Here is a 9,406-nt window from a genome sequence, read left to right on the forward strand (position 1 = left end):
GCGAAGCATGCACAGTACAGTTCCGCATGAGCCAAAAACTGCAACCTAAACCTGGCCTCTACCGGTGTCTTTAAGGCCTGATTAAGAGCTGAATCTGACCCTAGACAATAAAAAAATAAAATAAAATTATTCCAAATATAACAATTGGCATGCCAAGTTTCTGCAACGCATTTGATACACCTCTACTAATTTACATATTCATGATCATTACTATCCAGTAGCGGGTAAACCATTAGCCATATTTCCCCCTTGATGGAACGCTTAGTACCGAATAAAAAGAAAAAGCATGTAAAAGGAAAATTCATTGTAAAAAGCAAGGACACAATAAATCAGTTCAGGCCCTCAACCAGGCAAACTGCCGAACTCAAAGTATCACCCCTTACAACATTTTTGCGATTTAACAACCCCTTTCTTGCCCCAGTCTTTGCTTAATCCTCGGGTCATCCTGGTGTTGTCAGCTGGCGTGGACATATGTCCGACACTTCCGTCTGTCTGTCTTCTGTCTGTGTCGCTCTTCCTTGTCTGATCTCTAACCCCCCAGTACTCATGTCACTGTCCCTGTCAGCCATGGCCTACATCAACAAGTAGTGACCACTTGATATGTTTGTATGGGGATTTCAGGATGAACGTTACCGGGTTTTGAGAGAGGAACATCTGGTGGGGGGAAAAGGTTACAGTATAGGGATACCACCAGAGCCCTCTGCAGAATTCCTTCCATCAGATAAATCAAGCCAGCAAGTCACAGTGAAACAGTAGGGGCAGGGGAGGGATGAGAGGGAGGGAAGGGACGTTAACTCAATCCTGCCTGAGAGGAATGGAGGGGTTTGGAGATGGGCCTCTGTAAAATAGCCATCTCTCTTTCTGCATGCAAGTCTCTTTCCCTACTTTTTTTAAAGGATGTTCGTTCAAATTCCAAAAACAAAATCATATTTCTTCAATTACCCCAAGTAAACTATATACAGAGATTTAGGGTTTTATTGAGCAAGTTTTGAGATCTGCCTCCACCCTGACACAATTGGTACAAAATTTATTTTGTGGTATTTATTGCATTTAACAAAAAATGGCTTTTAAAAACATTTACACCAACATGTCCAGAATCAGTGTCCCAGTTACTGCTCAACAGTTTTCTTTAAAACAGTTTTCTTTGGTCTGGTGGCTGGAGAGGTCCCAGTTCACCTCCTGGGCACTGCCAAGGTGCTCTTGAGCAAGGCACCGAACCTCAAACTGCTCGGGGTGCCTTTTCATGGGCAGCTCCCTCACTCTGACATCTCTCCATTGAGTGAATTGTAGTTCAGGCCTGTGTGTTGTAATGTGTGTAATAACAGAGTGTAAATTGTAATTTCCCCTTGTGGGATTAATAAATCGACATTATTAATGTTATTACTTTCTAAAGATTCCCCAAAACTGTTGGCTGTGAATCAGGAGTAAACCGGACATTGTTTCTGGAAAGAGAGTATTGAATCTTTAAATGCAATTTCATGGACCTTCACTAAACTGAAGTGGAGGCAAAAATCTCAGAGATAGATATTACACAACCTTTCTTTATACTTCCAAAATGTTGTCCAAAGTGATGTTGTGCAGCATGACCTCAAGAAACCTACACAACTTGAGAATACCAGATCTGCCTTCAGTGCAGCATTGGCTAAATTACTTTTCAGGCACCCTTCACCTTCAAATAATACAGTTTATTATACATGACATATTTGAGGACTCAGGCCCCCATACTTTACTTTTCTGGAGGGAAGTCCATTTAGATTTAAATGATGACTCTCAATCTTCATCAGACACTGTAGCTCTTAGAGGATCACTCTGCAGTGTTTTTCTTTCTTTTCTTAATTAGTGCACCAATATGAACTTTCAATAAAGATTAATAGGACAATTTAAGATCATAAGCAACTAGTTCATTATTGTTAAACTTATAAAGATTAATATGACAATTTTAAATCATAAATACTGACCTAGTTCCTTATTCCTTAAATTTCATAACATAACACTAATAAATGTCCTTTTTTCAGTCTCAATGTTGGCCAATGACAAATGTGTACAATAACTCCTTTTTTTTATCGCTGATACCAACAAGCACTGGCCATCATAATATCCCCCCATCCATCTCCAACCATCCCTTCTTTACTGTCATGTTGGGGGAGCAGAGAAGTGAGGCAGACATGAGTAAAGCACATGTCAGGAGACGTAAGAGCTTCTGTGGTGGCCAACGAGATGAAGCTGTCAGAGGAAATGCTGTCAGTGCCAACACCCAAGTATCAAGGGCATCTCTGTGTCTTCTCCTCCTCTGTGCCTGTCCTCTGTTGCCTTGCTTAATTACACTGAATGTACGCTACTACTGCTATTGTCAGGGGCTTGACGTGGCTTCACTGTTGGCATGCATGAAGCCAAGTTTTGACACAGTGCCCTGGAGACTGCACTGTGTTGTTTGTATTTGTTGTTGAAGGCTTGTGTGCAGAGGCAAGTGAGTTGAGCTCAAGATAGGGGTCATGTTTGCCCTTTGTGATTTAAAATAGTTAAAAATTGGGTATTTTAAGAGTGTGTGTGTGCATTTAATTTACATGTGTGTGTGTGTGTTTGTATGTCAAAGTATGTGTACTTCACAGCATGTTAAGCACACAGTTAACACATAAGATATACCCCTTGGTGTAAACTCACTACTAAATCAATATATTCCACTCGGGTTTAGGATTGGAAGAGTTGGGTTGTGCTCAGGTTTCACATAATGCTGTAAATGCAGTTAATGCTTGATGCAAAATGCCTGCCGTGTGTGTGTGTGTGTGTGTGTGTGTGTGTGTGTGTGTGTGTGTTGAGCGCTGGCAGTGGACGCATACTTCACACCCCAGATTGACCAGGAAGTAGTTGACAGTTCTCAGTGCCCTGGCCTGCTGCTAATTTCTCCACTTCCTTCCTGCTAGCCTAGCTTAGCATCAATCACCTCTCTCCACTCGCAGCGCTAGTGCTACCCAATTTCCTTAATGCTGATTGCACTGTAAACCAACTCTCCTCACCCGCTCTGGCTCTTGTTCCGTTTTACTCGTTCATTCTTTTGGTCTTTCCTTCCACAGTTTCCTCTTGACTTGACAATGCAATGATTCAACTCCTAAAAGCCGCTTAGCTGGAATAGTCTGCCATAGATTCTGCTTCTATTTTTAAGGGTTTCCACCGATTGCTCAGTGAATGTCGATATTTAATGTTCACCTATAAACCCAGTCGTTTTTCTTTTTTAAAGTTAGGAATGAGTTTGTTTTCATCCTACTTGACAAGAGTGTGCATCATACCCAATTTTCTAAGTCATAACCAGAAGATTTTCATTGGCATTACCTGGCTTCTAAATCTGTGTGCTGTAGAATGCAGAGGGCTACGTGAACAAGTGAGAGGCGATTCCTGCTTCCCGCTGAAGCATGAGAAATTCTCTAAATGTTTCAAGTTTTGGGCTCTTCATCAACTCAAGAGGAGGCTAGCTATTTCTCACCTTTGCTCAATCTGTACACCCAGCCCTCATAAGGTCAGGAACTGTACCAGAACATGTGTGTTTACATGTTCATGTGTGTGTGCTCATACTTCCTTTTTTACTCCAAGGCACGTAAACCAGATTGTATTTTAAATGTCTTTTTAATTTATTGTATTAGCGTCATGTGGGATTTAAACACTGTAATCCTGACTGGGATTTTGTCAATGCTGCAAGTAGACAAAAGTATTTCTTACCGTGAGAAGAGTTAGACCTGAACACCGCAGCTATCAGCTCTCACCTCATCAATGTCATTCCAGCAAATTATAGGATCCAGCGCCAGAATTCTCCGCCACCACACCCTTTCACAAACATGGGCCCTCCGACCGACAGAGAGAATTAATACAGTCTATAAAAAAAATGTGATGTGCATTTGGATGATCTTCTTTTTAAATCTAGGAGATTTTAAATACATCGAAGATTGCTCATGTTGTAATGTAACATTAGCTTTGTAGCTTGACAGCTGTCATTGACAAGAACAACTGTGTGCAACAAATTGCTTACTAATTTGTACAAATCATGGCATTCTAATGCAAACCATTGTTAAACAGTTTTTGAACATTACTTTATTCCTTGTAGTCTGTATACATTGTTTTTTCTGCTTTTGCATCCTCTCTCTGAATAAGTTCATGCGTGTATATGTTTGTGTGTGTGTGTCTGTGTGTGAGTTAGAGAGAGACTCTTACAATCCAGTAGCAGGCCTTTCCCAGTGGAGAGATTGATGAAGTGCAGTGGCCTGGGGGCCAAGGGAGTATAAGTTCCCTGCTGGGACTTCTCTCTGGCCCACTGAGCACACCACAGCCACAAAGGATACATTACTCAATCTGCTTTTGACACACACACAGTCTCTACACTGGACAGCATAAGGGCTGAACGGCTAGAAAGAAATTGTAGCTGCGTTTACTCTTGTCTTAATGGCTGGTACAGAGCGGTTCATGTTTCATCCTTGCTTCAGGGCCTACCACTGACATGCTGCTACATTATGTTAGCCTGTGTTTTGTTTGGCTCTGTTTGGTAGAGTGTAGTGGGATAGGAAGTGGGGAAGGGGGAGGGGGGGTTACAATTGAAGGCTCAGCATGAGGGCCACTCCAACACAAACAGTAGGAGGCTAATGCCTGGTGTGCCTTGCTGCACACATACTGCTGTGTTAGGTGCAGACCAAGTCACAGATGGAGCAATTTTGTCACTATGTTTGTCTGTTTTAAGTGTGTATTGGGATTTGCAGTGTAAATGTCAACAGGTTCAGCTTCCAAAATCATCTGTGGTGTATAGTCTCCATTGTATACTGTGTCTGTGCATGTCATGTATAAGTGTTTAGGGGAGGGGGGCCCACAAATGCTGCACGGTGTTGGTTGACATGCATGTGACATTGGGCTGATGGATGGCTCAGATTGCTGTGACCAGGATACCCCAGCTTCCAATGCTACTAGCACGGGCAGTGCTTGCACAGCCACTGACACTGACTTGTCTGGGACTGCCTGGACTGGCGACATGGTCTGAGAGATTCCCGGAGAAAGCCCCTGGTGCGTACACATACTTGCATACTGACACACAGGGGCTTGAAAAGTGGGGGTTGGGTTGCCCTGACAAATTACCCATATCCACGGCACTCTGGTCTCTTAACATGGCAGAAACTTGATGGCCCAGTAGGAGGTGGCTAGATAAGTGCAAGGTCAAGGAATTGAGTGGCGAGGGCACCCGAAAGCCATGCTTTCTCTACGTAAGGCAGAGGAGGAGGCATACATTTATTTTAAGTCTCTTAATCCAATCTATCACCACAACCTGTATATGTTGACACAGAGACTCAGCTCAGAGTATGTGAAGGTGTACATGTTTGTTTGTGTGGGCATGCGTGTGTAGAGCAGCGAAGCCCGGCGTTCCAGACTGCAGGGAGAGGATTAGGAGTCTGGAATGCAAGACACTCCTTGACCCCAATGTGACCTTTGAGACTAAATCCCTTGCCCATATCTGTCCCTCATGGGTCATGATCCAATTGGTAGCCCCCTTTAGAATGCTGACCTCTTATGCACCTCGTCACTCAGTCTGCTTGAAACATCTCCATTCACTGACAGTGGGGCCTAAGCCAGGCTGATAGGATAACAACTGCAGGATTCTAGTTGTAGACCAGTTCCTCAGAGTACGAGAATAACATTTCAAAGCAGAAATTCAGAGACATTTTCGTTAATGCAAGTCTACTTAAGGAAATAAAAAAATATATCACTCTTGTTCTGCCTTTCAAGTGTCCATGTACACCTAAAACATAAATGAAGCGTTTCACTTTTCCATATTTTGGAGGCCTGTACGCCTTTCCATTTGCGAGCGTGTCGACCAAGAATGACGTTAATGGAGGTGGAGAGGAACGAACACATCAGAACGGCGAGTGAGTGGCAGTGACACTGAGCAGCAGCAAAGAGCTGGGTGGCAGGCAATCAGAGGCTCTCTTTCTCTTTCACTTCAGTCCCACATGACTGACTAGAGAGATGAGAGACAGATGGGCGCCCCTCTCGCTACTGTGGCCCCCTGAATAAAATATCATACTTCTGATTAATTCATTTTTTATCTGCATAGAGAAAAGCATTGTTGTTTTTAGATGCCGTTCAGATGGCATCTATTGTTGATTCAGGTTAATTCAATGAATTGTCTGTTTACACTTTAAATGGTACACTTAAGTTATTGAATTCCAGTCACTCAATTAATAATTTTGGTCCAAAGATGATATAAATAAATCGTAAGCAAGTCATTTTGATTTTACAACAGCATTACACTATGCAACAATTATCTGTAATGTTTAATTGATCATACTTGTTTTGTTATGTTTAAGATTACTTTTTTGGGCATTTTAGGCCTTTATTATTAGGAAAGCTTAGACATGAAAAGGGAGAGAAAGGGGGGAAGGATCTGTGAAGTCACTGCACCTGGTCAGGAAATGCTCCAACTCATACCTCTGTAAAACCACCATTCTTTGTTCTTACACATTTTAATTAGTATGTTAAGGGCTGTCAAATGATTCCATTAAGAAAAAGTAATCGCAAATTCCTTTTAACCCCACTTTTTTAACGGGTAATTAACGCACGCACCTGTGATTTTTATCTGTTAGGGAATTCAAGAAGCTGCAAGACTGTGTTGACGTTTTTGCTAGATTTTACGACTTTTCAGACCTTCTTAGCAACTCATAAATACACTGAACATGAGTTGAACTCAAAGATCTAAGACTTTTCTATGTACACAAAAGGCTTGTTTCTCTCAAAAAATATAAAAAAAACTGTCTAAGTTTGTGTTAGGGAGCACTTCTCCTTTGCTAAAATAATCCATCCACCTCACAGGTGTAGCGTACCAAGATACTGATTAGACCGCATGATCATTGCACAGGTGTGCCTTAGGCTGGCCAAAATTAAAGGCCACTCTAAAATGTACAGTTTCACTGTACTGGGGGGGGGATCTCTCTCTCTACCTGACTGCAGTTCGTTGTCGTAACCGACCAACTTGACTTCACATTCGATGGCGTCTGACACTTTGGAGAGGTGTTCTCTTCACGGATGTACCCTAACCCTCACTGCTGGTTTTCAGTTAGGACCCCCCCAATACAGTATAACTTTTATTGTGGCTAGCCTAAAGCACACCTGTGCAATAATCATGCTGTCTAATCAGCGTCTTGATATGCCACACCTGTGAGGTGGATATATTATCTCGGCAAAGCAGAAGTGCCCACTAACAAAGATTTAGACAGATTTGTGAACAGTATTTAAGAGAAATAAGCCTTTTGTGTACGTAAAAAAAGTCTTAGATCTTTAAGTGCAGCTCATGAAAAATGGGGGCAAAAACAAAAGTGTTGAGTTTATAATTTTGTTAAGTCATTTGTGTTATTCATTCCCATGCATGCATTCCACCCTCTGTTAAACACTAAGCAGTGCTGCTCTCCTCCCCTCTGTCCACAGCACAGCAGCACTGCGCAGGCAGTCAGTAGGGGTGGGGTTGCCTGCACTGGAGGCAAAGCAGCGGAACAGGAGCGGTTCTTACGGATCTTATAATACTTTAGAACCATGAATGGGAGTGGATGGCTGGCAGAAACAAAGCTTCTCAAGCAAAAATGGATGAATGAGTTTCAGAACCTTTCAGATAGTTCTCCCCCGAGACTGAAGTTCTTTGCATGTACTGTCTATATGAACGGAATTAGCAGCGGAATAGTAGAGACTCAAATACCACTTGAGCATTAAAATCTTGAAAGAATATCCCTTTTAAAGTACATTTAACAACAGTTAAATGAACACTAACATTTTAATCAATTGACAGCCCTATTTTGTAGGGATTAAATAAAAAAATATATGACTTGTTAATAAGTGAGCTGGAGAGGTGGTGTTCTGTTGCTGTCTCTCTCTTAATTAGTCTCATTCTCTTGTAATGCTATTGTACAGTCCATCAGATTTGTGTAGAGTTTTTCAGTTACGAAGAATATTTTCATTTCAACTGCCTTTGCAGCTTAATTCTGCAAATTGACTCACAACCTATTGCCTCGGTAATTGTAGTATTTTTTATATGTCACCTATTATATCACTGTTCAACAAAGATTTTGTGGAGCCAATGAAATTACTCCTACTACTTTTGCTATCCACACAACACAAAGCTCACATCATGATTACCCACAGATGGTTGTGATGGCTCCACATTATTTAATTCGGAAGAAGGAAGATGGCTAGAATCCACTGCCTATGTCAGGGGTATGTTGTATGAGTTAAATCAACATAAAATTGAATTCTAATGAGTGTGGAAGATGGCAATAGTATAGATTTAGGAAGGAGGAGAAAGTGACACGATCAAGGGTTACATGTGGCACCTGTTGTGGAGTTGTGGCAGCAAGGCTGGAAGTAAAGAGGCAGTAGAGAAAGAAAATAGGTGGTAGGAGGTGGTCAATAGCCAGTAACTTTGGTTGATGTCTAAATTAATAATTCACTTATAGAAGAAAACTCAAGCTAGAATTAGACTGGTCCTTTCCTCTGTGTTGTCTTGACTTCATAAAACTGTGAGTGTGAGCTTGTTTGTGAAAATGAACACACATGATTGCGTTTTTTTCCAGTGTTTCAGTGGTTTTCTGTGCATCTGTCTCCCAGGAGCAAAGAAGCAGCTGTGAGGAGCCTGGAAGGTCCCCCAACTCTGCCCCTCACCTGTGTCACATCTGCCTCCCAGTGCCATCAAGGTGCGTCAATCTTCAACCCTGGCATCTCTTTACCTGTGGCACTACGCTGCACCTTCCTGGCTAGCACGCTTCTATCCTCCCCCATCCCTCCCACCTCTTGTTCCTCACGGCATCTGTCACTCACCTGTCATTTCTCTCATCAACTCCTGCCTCCATCCTTCTTTCTTGAATTGGGCCTCGGCGAGGGGGGGGGAACCATTGGAGCGAAAATGGTGACCACTTTGCCCCAGTTCCAGGTTTAGCTGCTGCGAATTATGACACATCAGGGACCTGTTAGTCCTGCACCAGTGTTACCAAGACATATCAATACTTTTTAGTGTACTTGGCAATAATGAGAAATCAGAGATGCGCTAGAAAGAAAGAAAAAGATTCTTAAGATTTTGTTTAATTAAACTATTGTTTCCTTTTGCTATTGATTCATTGTATTACTGTAAATTGAAATAAGAACCAAAACCTTTGAAGATTCTCTGCCGCAAATTGGATAATTTTTTAACATTTATCCTCATTCATCACCCCATTCATGTCTTTTCTACATGATCCTTTCTCAGTGAGAAAACAGATTTGTCTTATTTTTCTGAAGACAAAGGAAGATCTCACATTCATTTTGGTAATTTCCCATAGTTTCAGGAGACCAAGCAACACAGGTATTTACCTATATAAAGTTGTTCTTTTTTGGCAGCTGTGACAACATAGTTTTCTGA

General features: G+C 41.8%; 1 long non-coding RNA gene across 1 annotated transcript in view; it reads left to right on the forward strand.

Annotated features, from left to right (window-relative positions):
* Positions 1 to 8,974, forward strand: part of LOC117959459 — a 49,972-nt gene extending 40,998 nt beyond the window's left edge. The window contains exon 3 of the long non-coding RNA XR_004659940.1: positions 8,620 to 8,974. This is a non-coding gene — a long non-coding RNA (uncharacterized LOC117959459). The remainder of the gene's footprint in view (positions 1 to 8,619) is intronic.
* Positions 8,975 to 9,406: the final 432 nt, after the last annotated feature.

Source organism: Etheostoma cragini, chromosome 16, assembly GCF_013103735.1.
Source record: "Etheostoma cragini isolate CJK2018 chromosome 16, CSU_Ecrag_1.0, whole genome shotgun sequence".
Taxonomy (NCBI): domain Eukaryota; kingdom Metazoa; phylum Chordata; class Actinopteri; order Perciformes; family Percidae; genus Etheostoma; species Etheostoma cragini.